General features: G+C 38.6%; 1 protein-coding gene across 3 annotated transcripts in view; it reads right to left on the bottom strand.

Annotated features, from left to right (window-relative positions):
• Window positions 1-10,679, bottom strand: part of esr2b (estrogen receptor 2b) — a 31,029-nt gene extending 20,350 nt beyond the window's left edge. For 2 of the 3 annotated variants that reach the window (XM_061062794.1, XM_061062796.1), the window contains exon 1: window positions 10,423-10,679. The gene's annotated coding sequence lies outside the window, so the exon portion shown is untranslated. The remainder of the gene's footprint in view (window positions 1-10,422) is intronic. The other variant, XM_061062795.1, reaches the window with a different exon arrangement.
• Between the last annotated feature and the right edge of the window lie 9,707 nt (window positions 10,680-20,386).

Raw genomic sequence — 20,386 nt, 5'->3', positions numbered from 1 at the left:
AAAACAACCTTAGCCAGCTGTGAAATATCCCTTTAACAACACAGCAAAAGCTCTTCACCCCACAATGACGCAGGATTATTGTGTGTGTTAACTCACACACTGTGTTATTCTGCTGTTGGTAAATGCACTGATATGCTGAATAAAAATATTATTGTGTCCATGAAAATGGAACTGTAAGAGCAAAACAAAACTAGATCAAGGTTCATAAACAAGTGACACAGCAGCAGAGACGGATCTTTTCATACGGCCGGGCTGTGAGTCAGGATATTAGACGGGTATAAAAGAACACGATGATGCACATTCTTAGAAATAAAATATATTGCCTTCATTCTGGATGACATTTCACACCCGAATATCTTCTCAGACTTGCTCTAATTTAACACTCAAGACACAATAAACTCAATCTGTCACAGTTTTAAAATGCTGCTGGAGACATTTTACAAACCAAAGCCCATTCATGAGGCAAAAAAAAACAAAAAACTGCCCAACGAATCAAAACATGCCAAACAGTTAAAACGACTCACTTAGTTCTTCGGTCCGTGTGCCTACACTGTAAGGCTGTCACCCATCGACTTTGTAAATATCTGTTTTGTCAGAACGTCTGTGCTGAAGTTTGAGCTTTGGACGGACTGGTGTTCATGGCAACCTTCCATGTTAAAGCACCAGGCTGGTATCAAAGGGCCAAAGGTGCCTCAATGCCACTCGTTTATTCCTCTGATTCATTCACGATACCAAACGCCTGGTCTTTAAAGTAACAGGACAACAGAGTTTAAACTTTCATGCTTTCTTTTTTAAATTCTCAATCCACTATCTCTAGCTCAAAATCAGATAAAAAAAATAGCTGTCCTGTGTTCAATTGCCTTGAACAAATAAAAAACATCTAAAAGGGAAATCAGTCATCTATTGCCATCGAAACTGTAAAACTACTTGTTTCCTCTCTAGTCAGTGGTGGACAGCAACACAGTAAATACTTAATACTGTTCTTAAGTACATTTTTGAGTCTCTCTACTTTATTCGAGTATTATGTTTTGGGGAAACTTTTTACTTTTCCTCCACCACATTCGAAAGACAAACATCAAACATTTGACTCCACTACATTTCTATGGACTTTCTCGTTACTCGCTACTTTTGCTCTGAAGTCATCTGATTCATTTTTTTCTTTTCTAAAGTCCGATCCCAAAGACAATAAACTGGGGTCTTGTAGTTGTGTGTATGGTTTGTCCAAGTAGTGTTGCCGTACATGTTTTGTCTTCATTGTTGAAAGTAGAGCAAACATCACTCAGGTCATTGAAGTTGTCACAGAGGCCATAAAAAAAATTAAAAAAAACTTTTTAGTTCATGTTGGGTGCTAAGGGATCTTTAGCATCACCAGGAGTATGAATATGCTGCCCAACTGCATAGTTGAAGAGGCCTTGCATCTCCTGAAATGGCTGTAAAAAAACAAAACAAAAAATGTTTTATCACTCTTTAAATCCTGGCTGACATTTTCCCTGGTCATCAGGTATTTTTGGTTGTTCTCATTATTGTTCCTTGGAGATGCAAATCTGTCAATCTGTAGCACGTGAGTTTAAAAAATGTAAATACATTTTTGTAAATACATTTTTTAAATACTTTAAATAATTTTTTTAGATAAACCTAACGTAGCAGAATGTTAACCCATGTGGTCTTGATTGCACCCATGCATTTTGAGATTCATTTTAAAAAAACTATTTTGAATACTAATAAGTATTTTTCGTAATCCAGTGCTTTGACTTTAGTTATAATTTGATAGAACAAATGTCCCTTGTATTGAAGTATTGTTTGACCAGGAGGATCTATACTTTGACTCAAGTCCTGAAGCCGTGCATTTTGTCCACGAATGTCTATAACTGATTCAATTTCATCAAATTTTTATTCACCAACAGGTTGAAATAAAAAGCAGAAATAATGCACCGCTGGACTTCAACATCAAAAAGGAAGACCTAGATTGTATGCACTTTTTGTATTTGTGAAAAAATCACAGGTAGGCAGTTAATTACCTGGTTAAATAAAGGTTAAGAAAAACACATTTAAAAAACCTTGTTCATTATTTGCCATGTTTCCAATTACAGTGTCACAGAGGAAGATGTTTCTGTTCACCAACTGGTTATATTTACACAAGTGAAACATCGACCAAGTTTCCATGTGTTTTCATTTATAGTTGAAACAAAAAAAAATTAACCAACACAGCAAACAGACCAGTGTTGAATTAACTCCCACAGAGTTGATTTAAACCCTTTTTCAGGGTTTATATAGCTCCACACTTTCTAGAGTCAAATCAACACTTTTGAAATAGTTAAACATTTAACACTGAGAGAGTTCCCTTTTCAACTCACTAAACAGAGTTAAAATAACACTTAGGGATTAGACAAGTAACTCTGCTAAGACACTTTTTTTTTACTACCTGGCTAGTGTTAGTTTAACTCCATTAAGTGTCAGACTATCTACACTACAACGTGTTAAAATTAGAGAAAGAATGATTTTCAATAAAAAAAGTTAGTTATTTTCAAACAGTGACATTTTATTTTCTCTGTAAATCAATACATTGTGAATGAAGGTACAATATACAACTTCCACATTTTTCAAAAATGTGTAAAAATTCACTAACGCTGCATCATAAGACATATTAAACACAAAATGTGCTTTGAAAAGTTCATCAAATGCCCAGAGGAAGCAGTTTGCCCAACATGGGATGAGATGCTTATCCATGGTGATGTAGAAGCTGTCAATCTTGCTCTTCTGACGTCCAACAGGGAGGAGGTATGGATACCGACTCTGCTGGCTGCAGAGATGCTCCTCCAGACTGCAGCATGACTGGGGAAAAATAAATTATACACAAGGATAATGTTAATAAAGTTCCCTTACAAAATTAAAATCAAAATTAAAATAATTAATTAATAAATGCATTAATTTACTCACCTTTTTCATGAAATTGCATGTAGTCAACCTCCTCCAACTTCACATACTTCTGTAGTTGTTTGTATTTTACTGGAACCAGCATATTCTCTGAAATAAAAGTTTGACCAAGTTAATTAACACAAAAGGAGGAAATAAAAAGGGTAATGCTGGTGATGCTCACAGGGCAACTGTATACATGTTAAACATGTGCCTGCATGCTGGGACAGTGCAGTTAAAAAAAAACAAAAAACAGAGAAATATTAGCTTCAACCTCAAAATGTAAACCTAAAAAAGCATATTTTCATTGCTACCAGCTTTAAAAGTGCCTTATTTATTTACATTTATAACGTTTAAATGATTTTAAGGGTTAGCTAACTGCACGAGGCAGCTTGCTAACATTAGCTTATCACTGTGTTTGCCATTTAGTTCATGGCAACACACAAGTCCTTTTAAAGTAGATAATCTCCACAGATATAGTATTTTACAGCTGTTCAGAGAATCACATTACTTTTTTTACATTATAGCATTTATTTTACTTACCGAGTAGAACTGCAGAGGAGGAACATTTCTCTGTGTCTCCAACTGACAAAGTGAACTGAGCGGGAAACCTGGCTGGGCTGGGCGGAGCTTGGATGAATTAACTCTCTGCAGAGTTGGACGACAGTTGACCAACACTAATGGATTAACACTGTAAAACAACTCCAACACTAAACACCATTTCAATCAGAATGAGTTAAAATCACACATTGGGAGTTGAAATCAACTCTGAAATGTTTAACCCTGAAATTTAAACTCTCCAATTTTTGCTGTGAAGATTCATCTAAAAATAAGCCTTTTTTTTTTTTGCTAGTCAGGCAACATTTCTTTGACCTCTATTTTTATTATATAATCCATGTGGCATTTTGTTTTGTACAGGTGACTGACAATTTATAATCTAAAAAAATATTCCTTTATTGATATTTAACACTCTGGTGAAGCCTTTGACTCCACATTATGTTTGCTACAAAGTCCAAGTGTGAATGGATCTTATTCGCTTATGTACACCACAGGGGCTTTAGAACATGCATGTCACCATCCAATACCAATCTGTTGTGATACATTGAAGCCCTACTGTGATTCAAGAATGAAGAATAATAAAAAAAATAAAAAAAAACCTCTGGAACACCCTGAAGAGTCCAGTCACAGAGATGAAGTCCATACAGGATCCTGTTCACACGAGAAAAAAAAAGAAGGCATGCTTTTCCGTTCTTAATAAAGAGATCTCTTATGAAGAAAAAGCTTGTTTGGAAAAGAAAATAAAGCACACATGTAGCTCAGATCTGTCACCTTTGGAAGATGGAAGAGAGGGCACACGATGCTTTAACAAAGCACGTGTGAGCAACAAGAAATATCTTGTTTATTGCATGAAACAAAAGCGGAACCTGGGTGAATGAAAGTACAACATGTCTCTCCCATTGAGGAGTTTTTTTTTTTTTTGCAGGCCAATGTATCAAAAAACCTGTTTATTTCTGGTGTATAAAAGAAGCATGGAGCCCTCCTCCCCTCAGAACAAGGCTCCCAGCCAGCAGCACATACCGAAACACAAAGACCCCCAGCAAAACCATTAGCCGGACTCTTTCCCTCCATTCTCTCAGCTCCACAAAGACGACAAGGAGCTGCTGGAGGAGAGGAACTCGGCTGAATTGAAGAGGTGGACAGATTACATGGGAGCAGGAGGAGCTGGAGGAGCGGGAGGGAGCTGCTTCTGGCTCACAGAGGAGCAGAAAAAAAAAGAAGTGAGAAGCGAGAACGGACGCGCCTATTACAATGTCTGGATTTAAAGTCATTTTAGCTGTCAGAGCTGCTGAATGGTCTACATGCCTGACAGGTCTGCTGTAGTACTATACCTCAAAAATGTAAGACATGCTCAGAGAGTAATTTTATTCTACTTTGGAATCTCTTTTATTCAGATAAAGTGGTATTGCACGGTCCAATATCAGATATTTAATAACTTTATTAAGAATTTAACTCAATTTTTTCCAACTTCAACAGTCTATTTAAGAAAAATTCATTCTCAAAACGTACTAATGTCGCCCATGATGTCTTGCCTTCAATAGTCACAGAGGCACAATGATGGGACGACTTTGTCCCACCTCTGTGCCGGCATCGACGGTAGTAACAGAGGCATTTCAGGGGTGAGACGGGATCACAGTGAGTCAGAGGAGCCAGCAGGGGGAGCCAGCAGGGGGGAGATCAGCGATGTGTGTGTGTGTGTGTGCATGTCTGAATGTGCGTGCATGTGGAGCCCACAGTTTCTTCACGCCTCCGCAACGCCACAGCTCAAGGTGAATACCACACGCCGGGACACCGATCTTACGGCGTTGCAGACTCAAAACGAAAGTACGGAGCTGTCGCCATTTAGCAATCAAAATATGGATTTTTAAAAAAAAAATTTAATTGCATTGGAAATACTGGACAATAGAGCTGAACTATCATTTGTAATTTCATGTAACTTCAAAGTAAAGATGCCTTTCCTTTTGATATGTTTTGTCAATTTTATTTTGGTTCATTTTTTCTTTTCTTGGAATGGAATGGATTTGCATCTCCTTTACAACGGGTCTACCTGTTGCATGCGTTTCAACTGACGACTTGCTTGTCTTAAGTCCAATTCAATTAAAAGAAGTGCTTTCATGGCTCTGACTCGTGGTGAAAGGACTACCTTTAAATACTGTAACCCCCTTCAGTGTTATTGAAAACCTCCACTAACAGCTTCCAAAAGGCACTGTTAACGTTTGTACAAGTCGTCAATATTGTTTTTCTCCACTTGTCTTGTCTCTGTGTGTAAAGAGGACAAAGGAGGACGTGATCCTCAAAGTCTTATGATGGTTGACAATTGAGAAGGTTGACAAATTACTACGAGTCCTGCTCAGAGATCATTTTTCATCATGAAGAGTTCTCTGTTTATTTACAGCCATGACCAACCTCTGCATTACTAAAAAATAAAAGCTCCAACGATCTGCCTTCATTTAGAGGAATCAAAAAGCACTGACAAGAGCAGTCCTCCAATGCCCAAGAGACCACATCCCTGAATCAAAATAAACTAAATCAAGTGACCATGGAAACCTACTCACTAATCAGCAGCAGGGCAGTGGACTGTCACACCAGCAAACAGTAACAGGGACCTTTTGTGGGAATCCATTCAATATACTATTTGGGGTCCAACTACAAGACTTAAAACAGCCATGTCTTCTACATCTAGTTTGGTCTCTTTTAAAGGTGTACACATCCTTCAACTTCTGCTGAATGCATTTCCTCAAACATGAACAAAACCTTTTATAAATACTTGTATCACCTTGTATCAGCTTTACCAACATCTGTTTTCAGACACCATGACTGTGCCCTGCAATCTTAAATGTGCCACATCTGTTTCCATGGCGTGCTTTAAGTTTGACTTTAAACATGTGACTGGAGCAGTCCTCGTTTGAGCCAGTCAATATCTTTATTTACATGTCAAATGTCCGAAACCCAATCACTCCGACCTGTGGCGTTTCTCTCTCTCTCTCTCTCTCTCTCTCTCTCTCTCTCTAAACGATCGGCATAAAACAACCCTCTCAATCAGAATGAAATTATTTCTGAATGAGCCGGATAGGCTCCATCTCCTCCGATTGGTGTGTTCATATCAAGCATTTTTATTCTGATCAGGCTTTTATTCTGTAAACATATCTTATTATCATTCCTTGTAGGGTCTTTATAAAAAATGTTTCCATTCATGTGTACCAAGCATTGACTGTAGAGATTGACAATGCCCTTTCAGTTGTAAAAAAAAGTGAAGCCATAAAACCCCTGACATATTGCTCATGAGCAAGAGTCTGTGCAGTATGGGGATTGTTGGTTTAACAGCATGCCGCTTCCGCGAAACATATCAGACATTCAACTTAGCGATGAAGCCAAAACAATCCCACAGGTTGTTACAATCCGCAGCAGTTTAACCTCTACTCTGCCAAATAGAGCTGTCAGTCATAGCATTTAACAACTTTTTAGGCTTTAGCATAAAGTAACTAATCAGCACGATAACAACAAGCTCTAATGTAAAAATGGATTCGACGTGGTATTTAAGTTTAGAGTCTAACCTTGCCCCATTTGTTAACATGGAAGTGGGGGGATTTATGACCTATTCTACAGCAAGTCAGCAGAGGGGGCACTAGATCTGTTGGCTTCACTTTGAGGTTGTTGTGTTGTTGTCCATCATCCTATAAATCTGGTACCAACAAGTAAAACTTCCTTACAAAAAAAAGTGAAGAAAATGTTGATCAATGCAGCTCTGCTAGGGGAACATCATCAATCATTCCGCAGGTGATACTCTGACACTGTTTCAACACTAGAAAAGGAGTAGATTGAGAAGTCAAAGACTTGTTGGACTTTCTGTACAACTTCAGGCTTTTTCTGTGAAAACAAAAGTGGTTTAATTGAAACTGTTTTCTTCTCACAGGTCTGAAATCTCTGTGGGAGTTTTTCAGTGCACTGCTGCAAGTTAAGATAATTGGTACACTCCTGAGATTGAACAAACATCTTTAAATTGAGTTTAGCGAATCATGATTAATCACAATCTTAAAATACTCATATTATCCGCTTACTTTCTAAATAATTAGTAGATTTAGGAATTATGGGTGGCACATCAGATTTCAAGTGGGGCCCAGGCCACCCTGGATCTGCCCCTGCCCAAAAATGACCCAAGCCCATCAAGCTCAACACTAGTCAAGTCAGGTCATATATATTTATAAAGCACATTTAAAAACAGCTACAGCTGACCAAAGTGCTGTACAATACATTAAAAAAAGAAAAAACAACTTGAGATCACAACGTCCACAAGAGAGAAATATATACGTATATGTATACATATATACACATATAAAGAAAGAATATATAAAGAAAGCAACAAAGGAACCTGAAAGAAACGGTCTATTCAGGACCAGAGGACTCAAATGCTAAAATATAAAAGTATGTCTTGAGACGGGACTTAAAAGACACATACAGAGCAGAGTATTACCTGGCATTATGAGTGCAAACACATAGCCACTCAGAAAACTACGTTTGCACTTCACACAAAATTAAAGCCAGATATTTCTGTATTTCTGATATTTCTCTTTTTTTCTCCAATTGTCTTGTCTCTGTGTGTAGAGAGGAAAAAGGAGGACGTGATCCTCAAAGTCTTATGATTGAAGAATGAATGTTACAAGAGGCTCAATTTAGAAGGTTGAGAAAACAGGTTCCTGTTTTAATGCATGGCTTACCTGGTGCAAGGTGCCTGTAGTATATAGATTCACCATTACTCCAATGACAGTTCTGAAGTCAGATAGCCCCATTATAATGCATTAACTAACTTCTCAACGTGCTGTGAATGACTCAATCGGAAGACGTGACTTGAGGAGACAGACATTTTATGACGGGGGTCTTTGTGTTTATGTATCTGTTTGACATGGCAACAGACTCACGTCTACAGTGCTGTTCTTAAATGTCACTGATGATCCTCAGAACCTCAGAGGCCGTGAGTCTTCATGACAAACATTTATCTCGTTTCATCACTTCAAGTCGTAATCATGTGCTTTTTTTCGGCAGCTTGGTGTTAGCGCATGACGCAGGTCTCCCTTTTTCTGATGAGTCTGCATCATGGTTTGTTGCCATTTAGCGTTTTTAAAAAGGATAAATAAGGTGACTGAGACTCTGTGTTGATTTGTATATAAAGCAGGAAAGTTATATGTTTAAGTTAGGATAGGATAGGATAATACTTTATTGATCCCCAGAGGGGAATTTTGGACGTTGCAGCAGCGCAGACAAGAAAGCTCAAAATACACATTAAACAGAATAGATAAGATAAATAAAAATGAAGTGTTAAGTTAAGTGAGTCTTTACTGATGGACGTCCTGAGGATGGGGGGGGGGTTTCTTGGCTCGTCAAGCAGGGCGACCTTGACGAGCTTTTCGGCACCAGCCGTTGAAATTCTTTTCAGTGTGGGCGAAACCCGGAGACCAGAAAAGGATGTTCCTAAATTCCTAATTTTTTTATTTTTTTATTTCTGGTAACAACAGGACTTCCCTCTGTCCTCCCCTCACCCCACACACACACACACACACACACACACACACTCACTTATAACTCCCACACAGCTCAGTTATTCACAAGTGGAAAAGGAATCTGGTATTTACAATTAAAGCAAGATTATTATTACACCATGAGCAGTCTCAAGGCCGTGAAGAGGAGGCTGACTGTACATCCACACTGGAGCCTTAAGAACAGCAACAGATAGGGCAGGGTTTGTTGGTTTGATAAAATAATCGCCAACGGTGTCAATGATTAGAGTGTAAACCAAATGTCCCGCACAAAATTAAACACACAATAATGTTTTTGTAAACTGTAGAGGAATAGAATCTGAAAAGCAAGGGAGTTAATAAAGAGGTGTTAAATAAAAAACACATTTGAGTCACTTTTATATCTCTGCAGACAAATTTACTGCACACATGATGGAAATATTTACTTGATTTTATGACGAAAATCTGAACCAATTGATCTCCTGAGATTGATTTTGTAGTTTGCAAACTCTTGGATGCAAATGAGCTGCAGAGAGAGATGTCATTTAGTGCACAATGTGTCTGCAGAGCATCTGTGCAGAGGCAGTGAATCATGGATGAAACAGTCGTCCTTATTAAGGCTGCACTGAGTGACCTTTTAGAGCAAACTAGATATTAAATACGACTTAGGATTTAGATGTTTTCGACACTGATTTGAAACAGCACGCTGTTACTTGCGTGAAAGTCATCAAGTTCAAAAACGTGCCAATCTTTTACGTGATTAACTCTAATTTCCTGATTTCATTTCCGTCATTAAAAAGTAAAATTCTAACACAGCATATTGACATTTTGGCTCATGAGTATTTTAAATTTGGCAAAGAAATGTATCTGCATTCACTTTTGCTGACCTACATTCTTCCAATCTTTAGTTTTCATTGGTCTTTCTTCCCACTAGTGCAACTCAAAAAAAATGTAATTATAACATTTTACCATCGTGCACCAAGTCTTGCCTTTTTGCCTCTCCGAGAAACTGAAGAAGATGTGAACATAGTCAAGAAGAAGGTGCAGCAAGTTAACATTTTACGTCTTTTAAATCAAAAGTGTGTTTTAAGTTTGCAGAGGATGATTGTGTGGTACTAAAAAGCTGAAAGACAGATCATTATTGACCTTGTTTGCAAGATAGTTCTGTCAGCTGTATGTTTTGGCTTTCTTATGTGACTCTACGGTGTTTGGTGTTTTTTTTTTTTTTAATTAAGAAATATGGATCAGAGAGGCACATAAACTAAACTACTGTATGCATACAAAAAGGGATATGTTAGAAGCAGCAAAGCATTACGGACAAACTTCAAGAGAAGCTGAGAAAATCACCTTAACATTAGTTTTTTTTCGCTTAGATAAAGAAAACAGGATTATACTCTCTTATTGAAGGAGTTAAATAAAACTCATGTGTCATGTCACAAACCTGTCACTCGCGGTCCAGGCAAAAATCAGCAGCTGCTTTCGGAGTTCAGTCGCTTTTACGCCGAAAAGTCAATGAATGCAGAGCAAACAGAAGCTGAGTCGTGTCAAAGTGAAACTACAAGGGGACAACACATGTACCCGGACCCGGTGCTTATTCCTCCGCGTTTTATTCCTCCAGGGACTTCTTCACTCCAAGCACGTCATTAATACTTCCCTTCATCCCCCTCTCTACAGTTCTCAAAGTGACAGGTTTAAGCTTTGGCCCATTTGGAGACGTCACTGGAGACCACGCCCTCTTTGCCCGGCAAGAGGAGGGTAAAAAAAAAAAAGAATACACCGAAAAGTGGTGGATACTCACGCAAAACAAAATGCTGTGTTTATTCTCGCCATCATGCATTTTAAAAAATAGAATAAAATATATATATATATTTTCCAGAGGGAAAAAAAGAGACCCCAAGCTCTGTCTTAGTGATTTCCCTGCACCCTCTATCCACTCAAAGTTAATGATTAAGAGATTGAACACAATAAAAAAAAAAAAAAGGCAAGAGAGGCCAAATTTAAAGCACAATCTGTATTCAACAAGAAAACAACCGTCATGTATTAAAAAAAATGACATGACAGCTGAATTAAATCCTTCATGTTCACCCTCCGTCTGCGATTTGGTTTGAATGTGATTCATTTCAGACACCTTATGATTCATTTTAATGTCTGAGTCATTGCAATAAATTTTGATGAGGTTCATTTGCTTAAAAGGAGTCACCGATGTTATGATAAAAAAAAAAAACTATAAAAAATCTTATCTTGATCTGCTGCCTTCTTCAGTTTACTGTTGTTCCCTTAATAGCCAGGGGTGGGCTAACTCTCTGGGGGAAGCAGGGGCAAAAAAAAAAAGAGTTGTGGTTGATAGTGGTTTGTGTTTTAAATAAGAACACTTATTTTTAATTGCCTACACTGTAAGTGAATGTGAGCGTGCTCTTTTGTTATCTGGAGAGTGGCTGGATTTCCCGGTTTTCTTGGTGAGTGAAGTTGCCGTGCTCATGATGCTGAGGGAGTTGCAAATGATTGATATGGATGAAAATACATTTTGAAAAAATTATGGTTCATTGGAGGTTGGGCCATAGAGATGACCTATTGTTAATGAACTATTGTTGATTGATATATTTATGATAATAAAACGTCCTTCTGGGTCTGTGATTGTGGTGTTGTGAACAAAATTCACTGAGTTTTTTTAAATTAAAATACATACTCCCCTGTGTTTCTGGAGTGCACGGCTGTGTTTGTGAGTGCAGGTGGGCGTGGTCATCTTTACAGGCAGCCCAGGTGCAGACAGTCAACCCCTCATCATCAAGCAGTATATCGACTCCGGTCTTTCACCACTTGTCGCCTGAGTATCCTTTATCTGTCTGTGTGACCCTGTATTACGTGCTTGTGCCTGCCTGCTTTGTTCGCCGGTCTGCCGGTGCACTCACCGTCTCTCCCAGAGGATTTGGACACTCCTTCCCCTTGCCCCACTTGCACTATTAAATAACTGTTTAATTGTGCTTCTGTGTTCGGAATCTTGCTTTTGGGTCGTAACATGACTTTTAAAACAGTCTTAGACCCATCAATAGACAGATCAAATATCTCAAGTAATAAACGCATCTGGCAATCCACTGAAACAATAAACCAGTTCATGAGTTCATTTGGTCTTGGCGATAGTTGGCGTCTGCAGCAACCAGCCACAAAAGAATATTCATTTTTTTCACCAGTCCATCACTCATATCCACGCATTGACTTCTTTATCACCAGCAAGTCAATCATTACAAACATTTCAGACAACAAGATCAACCCCATCATCATTAGTGACCATGCTCCAGTCTCAATCAAATGGAATTCACCTAGTTTTCATAAACCAATCACTATATGGAGCAGAAAAAGCTTTCCATAGAGTAAACTTGTCCTTTCTAAGAAACACACTACAGAGATTTGGCTTATGGGAATCATTTATTAACTGGGTCAGAACACTATACACCTCACCAACAGCCACTGTTATCACCAATGGACAATCATCACAACCCATCACACTGGACAGGGGGACTCCCCCTCTCTGTTCACACTCTTCATCTAACCATTAGCAGCAGCCATCCGTCAGAACACCAACATAAAAGGAATTCAAACCCCAAACATTGTCATAAGATAACTCTGTATGACCCTTAGTCCTCACGTCAAGAAACAATTCAACTTATTGAATCATTCTCCATCATCTCAGATTACTCAGTTAACTGGAACAAATCCTCCATTCTCCCATTAAATTGTAACAGCTTGGATGTAGCATCCCACACAATCCCTTTATGCACCAGAGACATCTAATAGTTAGGTATAAAGGCTGTCACCTGATCAGTCTTTTTTTTTTTCAGTCCAGTAAATGACGATCTCCACCGCTGGATGACCCTCCCACTTACCATCCTAGGCAGAATAGCAACCATTAAAACGCCAATTCTAAAAAAAATTGACTACCTAGTCACAATGATACCAACACCCCATCTCGGATCTCGCGCAAGACCTCCCGAAGCCCCCTGTCTCTCATCAGCCTCCTTCTTTCCCTCTTTTCTACCGTCAAAAGCCATAAAAGAGCAGAAAAGAAGGAAGGAAAAACAACAAAATACAAACGCAAATATTGATGATTTTATTGTAGATTTTGTGTGTACATTTTGGCCACAAAAGGTTTCCAGGGGGCACATAAAAAAGACTAAGGCAATCAAATCAACTTTGTTGCTAGTCTTTCACATAGTCAAGACTCTAATCACCATTCAACTAATAACCTTGCATTTAAAGGAATGTTTGGTTGTTTTGAGCAACTCAGAAGTTGTTTAACTTCACAGCAGAAAATATAAATACATTTGAGGAGGGCACAAGGGTTAATGTGGCTCTAATCCTTCGTCGTACACTTGTTTATCGTAAAAAAATGGGTTTTTCATAAAAGACACACCTTCTCAAAGACTGAAAGTGAAAATCTGCAGTCGGTGAAAGTCTACAGTTGTATTTCTTGTGCAGGTCCAGGAGCTGACGGAGGTGGGACACCAGGGACTTGAGATTCTCCACCTCTTTGGAATCATAATTATCTTCCTTAAAAAGGACAAAATTAAAACATAGGTCAGGGTAGGCTATAGGGCTGTTACATCGTTATCCCAATGAAAGGATTTGCAACAATCACGTCGCTATAGTCAGAATTTATCGCAAGAAAATTTTATTCATGCAGACAAGCAATGCTTTCTCACTCAGCATGTGTACATTTTACTGTTATTGGTTCGGATCAGCCCGTAGACTATGTGGTTATATGTCAGTTGCATACTATATTAGAGTAAGAAAATCATGGTAAAGTGTATTTTGCCTGATATTTCACCTTCAAGTTATAGACACAGAACCTTATATTGCAGACAGTTTGACCACCAAAGACAATATTCATAGACTTAAAGAAAACTGGCATACATCTTTATATTTAACAGAATTTCTTTATTTTAAACACAAAATATTATTTTCTCTTCAGAGCAGTACAGAAACCTCATACAGCATCGTTTTTCATGTGAGCCCAAACATGTTCCTTACAACCAGACCTACAGCATGCACACATATCTATTCAGTGAGGACTTCTTGCACAAAATGCATTCGACATTTTTTAGACAAATACGCTAAAGGCAAGAGCTTAAAACTATTAATGAGTATAATATTCAGGAGGTGGAAAATAAACATTTTCATCGACTAGGGTGAAAGCTAGCGAAGTACACAAAGATGTCAATAAATATAAAATTAGGGTTTGTGTCCCAAACAACATGGCCTACTTCACAAAAGAAAGTGTATTTCTTGCACTGGTTATTTTCTTAACCTGAATAATCTTTACCTAATGAAAGTACAGTGAATGACATGCGGGAAAGGAGCCACAGGTCGGATTTGAGCCTTGGCCGACCGCTTGGAGGACTACAGCCTCCATACATGGGGCACGCGCTCTAACCACTGCGCCACCAGTGCCCCAAGCCTCCTTTGCTTTTAAGGGTTGATAACACAATACTGTGAATTACTGTCCAAAAATGTGAGCCCATTAATGTGTCACTTTTTGTTTCTAAATGTAAATAAAATGATAATAAATGTTCAGGAGTGTTTAGCTATGTATATACTGTACCTGTAATCAAAAAATATTTTTTCAGTAGGTATACAGAGTCGGAGAGACTGAGATATCTGATTAAATTGTCTGCTTTGTGTATTTATTTTCTCTGGAAGACAGCCGTTGCTATCCGTCTTTTCAATCTTTGACTAGGCGCTTTGCATTGTGGGAAAGACACAAACCTGGGCCGCCCGCCTGGAGGACCACAGCCTCCACACATGGGGCGCGCGCATCAACCACTGCGCCACCAGCGCCCCTAAAGTCATGTTTGTTATAGCCCACCTACAACAATGAAGTTGTGCCAAGCCTGGCAAAGATATCAAGAATTGTACCACTCTTTAAGTCATTAGACAAAAATGAAATTAGCATTTTTTTTTTGCCAATTATCGTATTGCCTGCTCCCTCAAAAGTATTAGAGAGAGTTGTGTACGGAGACTGATGGTTACCTGAATTACTTAAATATTATTGTCCCATTGCAGTATGGCTTCAGGAAAAATATGACTACATGCACGGCCATTATTATTTGTGTTTCATTTTACAGAGAGATTCATGCAGTGTTATTTTACTGTGTTGTAACTCTGTTGGCTCAGTCTGGACAGGATTTATAGCTCCCACATTGCCCCTTTTCGATCTGATTTCTGACGGTGATTTATATTCTCACATGTCTTCTCAGCATTATTAGGTCATCCTGCTTTATTTCATCCCTCGCATACAGTGACCTTGTCTCCATATTCAGATTTCTTTTTTGTTCTACTCGCATAATTTAAAGGTGAGGTGGTCGGTAGGTTTGAGGTTGTACAGTGGAATAGCTCACATCTAAAATGAGATCAGCATACTGAGCTGAATTGCAAAGGTTGAGGAACTGTTTTAAATTTGTTTCTAAGGCCACTTCAAAAGGTCAAAAGGTTAAGTCAGACTGTTTTAGGGCTTACCTCCCTTTGTGTCTGCTAGAACATGGCTCAGTGACATTTCTACGCATTTTCTTGCAACACTTTTGTAAAGTGGATATTAATGTGCCCTTGTTTGCTTAACAGTCTGATTTTCTTTTCTTTGCATTTACATCTTCACTACTTTCTTATGCCTGATCTTAATCATTTCTCTTTCTGTTTGGTGGACATGTTTCCATTGAGTGTCACCTGGAATTAAATGTACATAATAATACATTTTATTTATAATCGCTTTTAAAAAACTCAAAGACACTGAACAGAGTTAAAAACATATTGTATCTTTAACTGGCTGCCGCCTCATTATGCATATTTCATAGCCTTAATAAAGCCTAAACTGATGAATTATAAAATAAATCCAAACCCCTTTCAGCGTGCACAAATAAAAAAATAAGCTAACGAGTCCAAAATGTTGTAACCAGGCTGTGAACATGTCTAAAATGTTAACGTGAGTTTAGAATGAATTTATTCACTCTGTTTTCTGTTGGAATGATTCATACAAACTTGTTTGTACGTGCTAAAACAATGTTAGTTATGTTATAAACCTAAATGTATTAAATCAATTGCAGAATCCTAAGTGTGTGACATATTGCAAATTGGTTGTATTGCTTCACCCAGGACAGGCATCCACCACTTCACACAACAATTTATTTGAATGAATGTTGATGTGACAAAGTCTTCCAAATGATATATCAAGCACATTTTAGCCTTGATTAAAACTCAGATGACTGTCAGTTAATGGTGCTTAACACTTGTGCAATGGGGATAAAGTAAACACATTCTACTGCTTCATGCTAAGAACCCACAATTTATTCTTGCTGCCCAAAACTCGTCCAGAGGAACCATATCAGAGCTCAGGGAAGACAAAACCAGCCGAAAAATTAGACATTTTTCCAGCAAAGACAATTTAAAGCAGTTCTTCTACTTCGTGCTTGTCAAACTGTTTTTGTAAAAAGTACCAACAAAAAGTGCTGATCTTAAACATGTTCATACCATACAGTCTATATGGTTCATACACACCATTTTAGCTACAGCACATTATCTGCTTGAAACCAGTAGTTGAAATCACACAATGAAGATAAGATAATCTGGTATATTGTCAATGAATGCATACAACATTTCGTTGCTGACAATCAGCCCAGGAGCAATAGATGAGATCACAAGATAAAAATCATTAAAAATATACAAACAGCAGATTAAAAACAAGAGATGCTTGAGCGTCAAGTGCTCAAAAGGAGTTACAAAAGTACGCACAGAAACTGGACAAAAAGGAATCTATTTGAAACATACACAGCCCAATCAAATCAGCTACAAGTTTGTTTTAAAGAGTGTTTGGATACTTAAATGCTGACGTATTGAACATAATCAACAGAAGAAATATAAAGCAGAGTAAGTCTGCAGGAACACAAACAGTGCTTTGACTGAATCCAGCTTTGTTTCCCTCAGATGATTAATTCAATCTGTTTTTTAGTCCTTGTATTAAAACAGAATTCTTCTTCGGATTCTTTCTCTGCCCACTTCAATCATCTTCTCGTGATTCTATTTGCCATGTATTAGCCGCTGACACAGCAGCCAGCATGATATTTTATGACAAGAGGCAGAAGCAGGGGACTATTTCCTTTCCAAAAACTCCTGAGTGAAGAGAGGAACTGTGTGTTCCCTCTTATGTCCTCTCTTCTCCTTTAGCCTTTGCTCCAGTAGCACAGAGACCAGCGAGAGCGAGAAAGATAAATGGGCCCTCCCCCTCAGGCTGGGAAATGTGTGTGAGGGATGGCTTTGAGTTTCAGAGTTTCAGTTTTAAATTTTACGAATACGGCCGGGGTTTCTGTCGAGTCCAAATTCTTTGCAAATGAAATTCGATTCATCCTTTGCCCACATTTCTTTCCTTAATCATGTCTGAATGAGTTTCATTTCGGCTCTGTGCTATGCCTGCTCTGGCAGTAATAAAAGTTGGGGAGACGCGAATTCATTCCCATCGCTTTGGTCTGCCTTCTGCCTATTACTCAAGTAATTGTCTGAATATACAGCTGCATGTACTCAGAGGTGAAGCATAAGTTAAGCTAAGAGGGGACCGATAGACCGTTGGCATTAATATTGTTGTATCGTCTGAAAGAGTGGATCTGAGCAGAGGTAAGAAAACCAGTATCATGTCACCAAAGCCAAAGGGTAAAGTCAGGATTGAAAGAGCTGACATGTATAATGTCTCCGAACTCTAAATAAAATCTCCTGTTGTGAGCTACATACAAGAGGGAAACTACAGAAAGCATGTTCTTTTGACAAACAGCTCTGGAGTAATGATGTTCATTACTAAATTAACCATGCCATCTGCCTTCTTTTTTTAAGTCCATCTCCAACTTTTTAGTCTGCATATGAACGTAAAAAATCTGGAAGGAACCCAATGCTGTTTTGGTATTTATGGCACATTTAATACATGCAGTGTGCTTCACATAATCCTCCTTGAGAAAGCACTTTTTCAGCTGGGCAAGGAAAAAAAAAAAAAAAAAAAAAAAAAAAAAAAAAAAAACTTCCTTTCAACAGGCAGAAACCTTTAGCAGAACAAGACTCGTTGATGAACAGCCATCTTCCAAGAAAAGATGGAGAAAAAAAAAGAAGAAAAGTAGTCTGGATAGTATTGTCCAGTGGCATTTTCTAGGCATTGCTTGTATGCAGAAAAACAGTTTATGCTCAGAGCAATAGAGTTGAACAGCATAAAAGTATAACGCAATCTCAGAACCCATCATCTATCATTGTGTGACAACGATAAAGGCGTCTGGGAACAGATGCCAATGTCTTGGTAATTCTTGTGTAACTAGGGTTTAGCAGAAGAGTAGAAGTAGAAGAGCACCGCTAATGTGACAAACATTCTGGATTTCCTTTCAAACCATAAAAAAAAACCTCTTCTCTGGATTCAGGCTAAAAATGTTGACATATATCAGCAGCAGCAAATAATATGAAGTTTGCAGTCACAGTCACTAAACAGCACATAAATGCAACCTGGAAAGCAGCTAATAAACATTAAAAAGGCCATCATCTGGCTGTACAAAATAAATGTGCAGATTTAAAGGTCACATATTAAACTCCTTTTTCAACCAGTTTAAATAAGTCTCAGGTCTCCCAAAAACATGTGTGTGAAGCTTCTTTCTAAAAATCCATTCAGCATGCCTATAAACTCCTCTATTTCAGCCCTGCTCAGAACAGACTGTTTCTGTGTCTGTAGCTTTAAATGCAAGTGAGCTGTGCTCAACCACGCCCCTCTCTGCAAGAGCTTGGGCTTTCTCGCTCCATGCACTATTGTTTACAGTTAAAAGGCAGACTCAGAGGACAGAACAAACACCTAGCTGTAGGAGTGTCACCCACCTGGGGGAGGGGTTACTGCCCTTTGTGATGTCATGAAGGGAAAACCTCCGAAACAGCCTGTTTGAGCACACATTTCCTGAAAAGTGGAGCAGGCAAAAGGCAGAGAGGATGGACTTTTGTCAAAATAAGGAGGTTTGTAGACAAGGTAGGGACAAACGTAAATGTTAGAAAAACATCGTTATGTTTATATTGCATAATATGTGTCATTTAATGCCTCCAGAATTTATTATATTTTGTCATACATTAGAAAGCCGCTGGCAGATTGAGCGTTACTTTATTTCCACCAGAGAAGCAAGACTTAAGGACGAGAAAAAAATGTGATCACGATATTGTGTAATTAACCAAAACTCACGTGCATGCATTCGGTATATTTGGAACTTCTTGAAGAAGAAAATGAGGGTAAGAGTCGCTATGGCTTTCTTATCAAACCAGATGATGCAGATTACTCAAAACTACATTAGTCATACCAAACAAAACAAGCATTACAATCTTTTTATCCCTATTAAAAAACACAGCAGCTTAACCTTACTCAGGAGCTATTCTTAATGAAACGCTATGTCTAGTTTCAAATCTTTCATCACTCACTGTAGAAGTAAATTTACACTGTAAAACATTCCCCAGTGACATCACCTCCTTCCCTTACAACTGTTTCCCAACAAACTGTCTTTGAGCTTTTGCCCGCTTCTAATTGTGATCTGGATTCACAGACTGGAGCAGCGTGGGAGTGAGGAGGAGCTGCAGGAGAGGTTACCTTGAACTCTTGCACCTCCAGTCCTGTGGAAATCCTTCCCTTGTCTGGACAATTTAGGGCTTTTTCTAAATTCCCTGGCAGGACACTGGCTGCTTTCAGCCCTTGACCACGAGACACAGAACCCCTGCAGCAGGTTTTTGAAACACTCCCTGTTCAACAGCGATATGGGATTCATGGCAGGATTATGTTCTCCTCTTCAGGAAGTTCATGGGATACTTTATTTCAGGGAACTCACCAGAATGTGTTTAAATGTTTGAACGATGGATTAAAAATGCAGGCTCAAAGCTTAATAGCGCTCGTTTAATGATGAGGTTTAAAATATTCTGTTATTTGTTAAAAAAAAAAAAACATCTTGACCCACAATATTGCACTGGCATGTTGCTTGGGTAACACACTCAGTAGTTTATTTTACTCACTTCTGTGCATCCAATCCAGCCTCAATACTTACTGGGTGACACAAAGACTCACGGTATGGAGCAAACGCAGACTCAGAGGGAGAGTTATAAATCAGTCCTTTAATCCAGGCAGAGTTCGGTACACGAGAAGGCAATAATAAACAAATCCAGAGGGCTAGGCCAAGGCAGGGTCAAAACGGCAGCGAGGGTCATACACGAAGATCAAAATCAACAATAAAGCTGGGCCGAGGGAACACAGAGAACGCAACGAACTGGCAACAGGAGGGAGAACACGCAGGGATTAAATACACAGACAATCAGGGACCAACGAGACACAGGTGAGGGTAATCAGGGCGGAGCTGACACACAAGGCGGGGACA

This window comes from Labrus mixtus, chromosome 18, assembly GCF_963584025.1.
Source record: "Labrus mixtus chromosome 18, fLabMix1.1, whole genome shotgun sequence".
In the NCBI taxonomy this organism is placed as follows: domain Eukaryota; kingdom Metazoa; phylum Chordata; class Actinopteri; order Labriformes; family Labridae; genus Labrus; species Labrus mixtus.
This window is presented reverse-complemented; position numbering and strand designations above follow the sequence as displayed.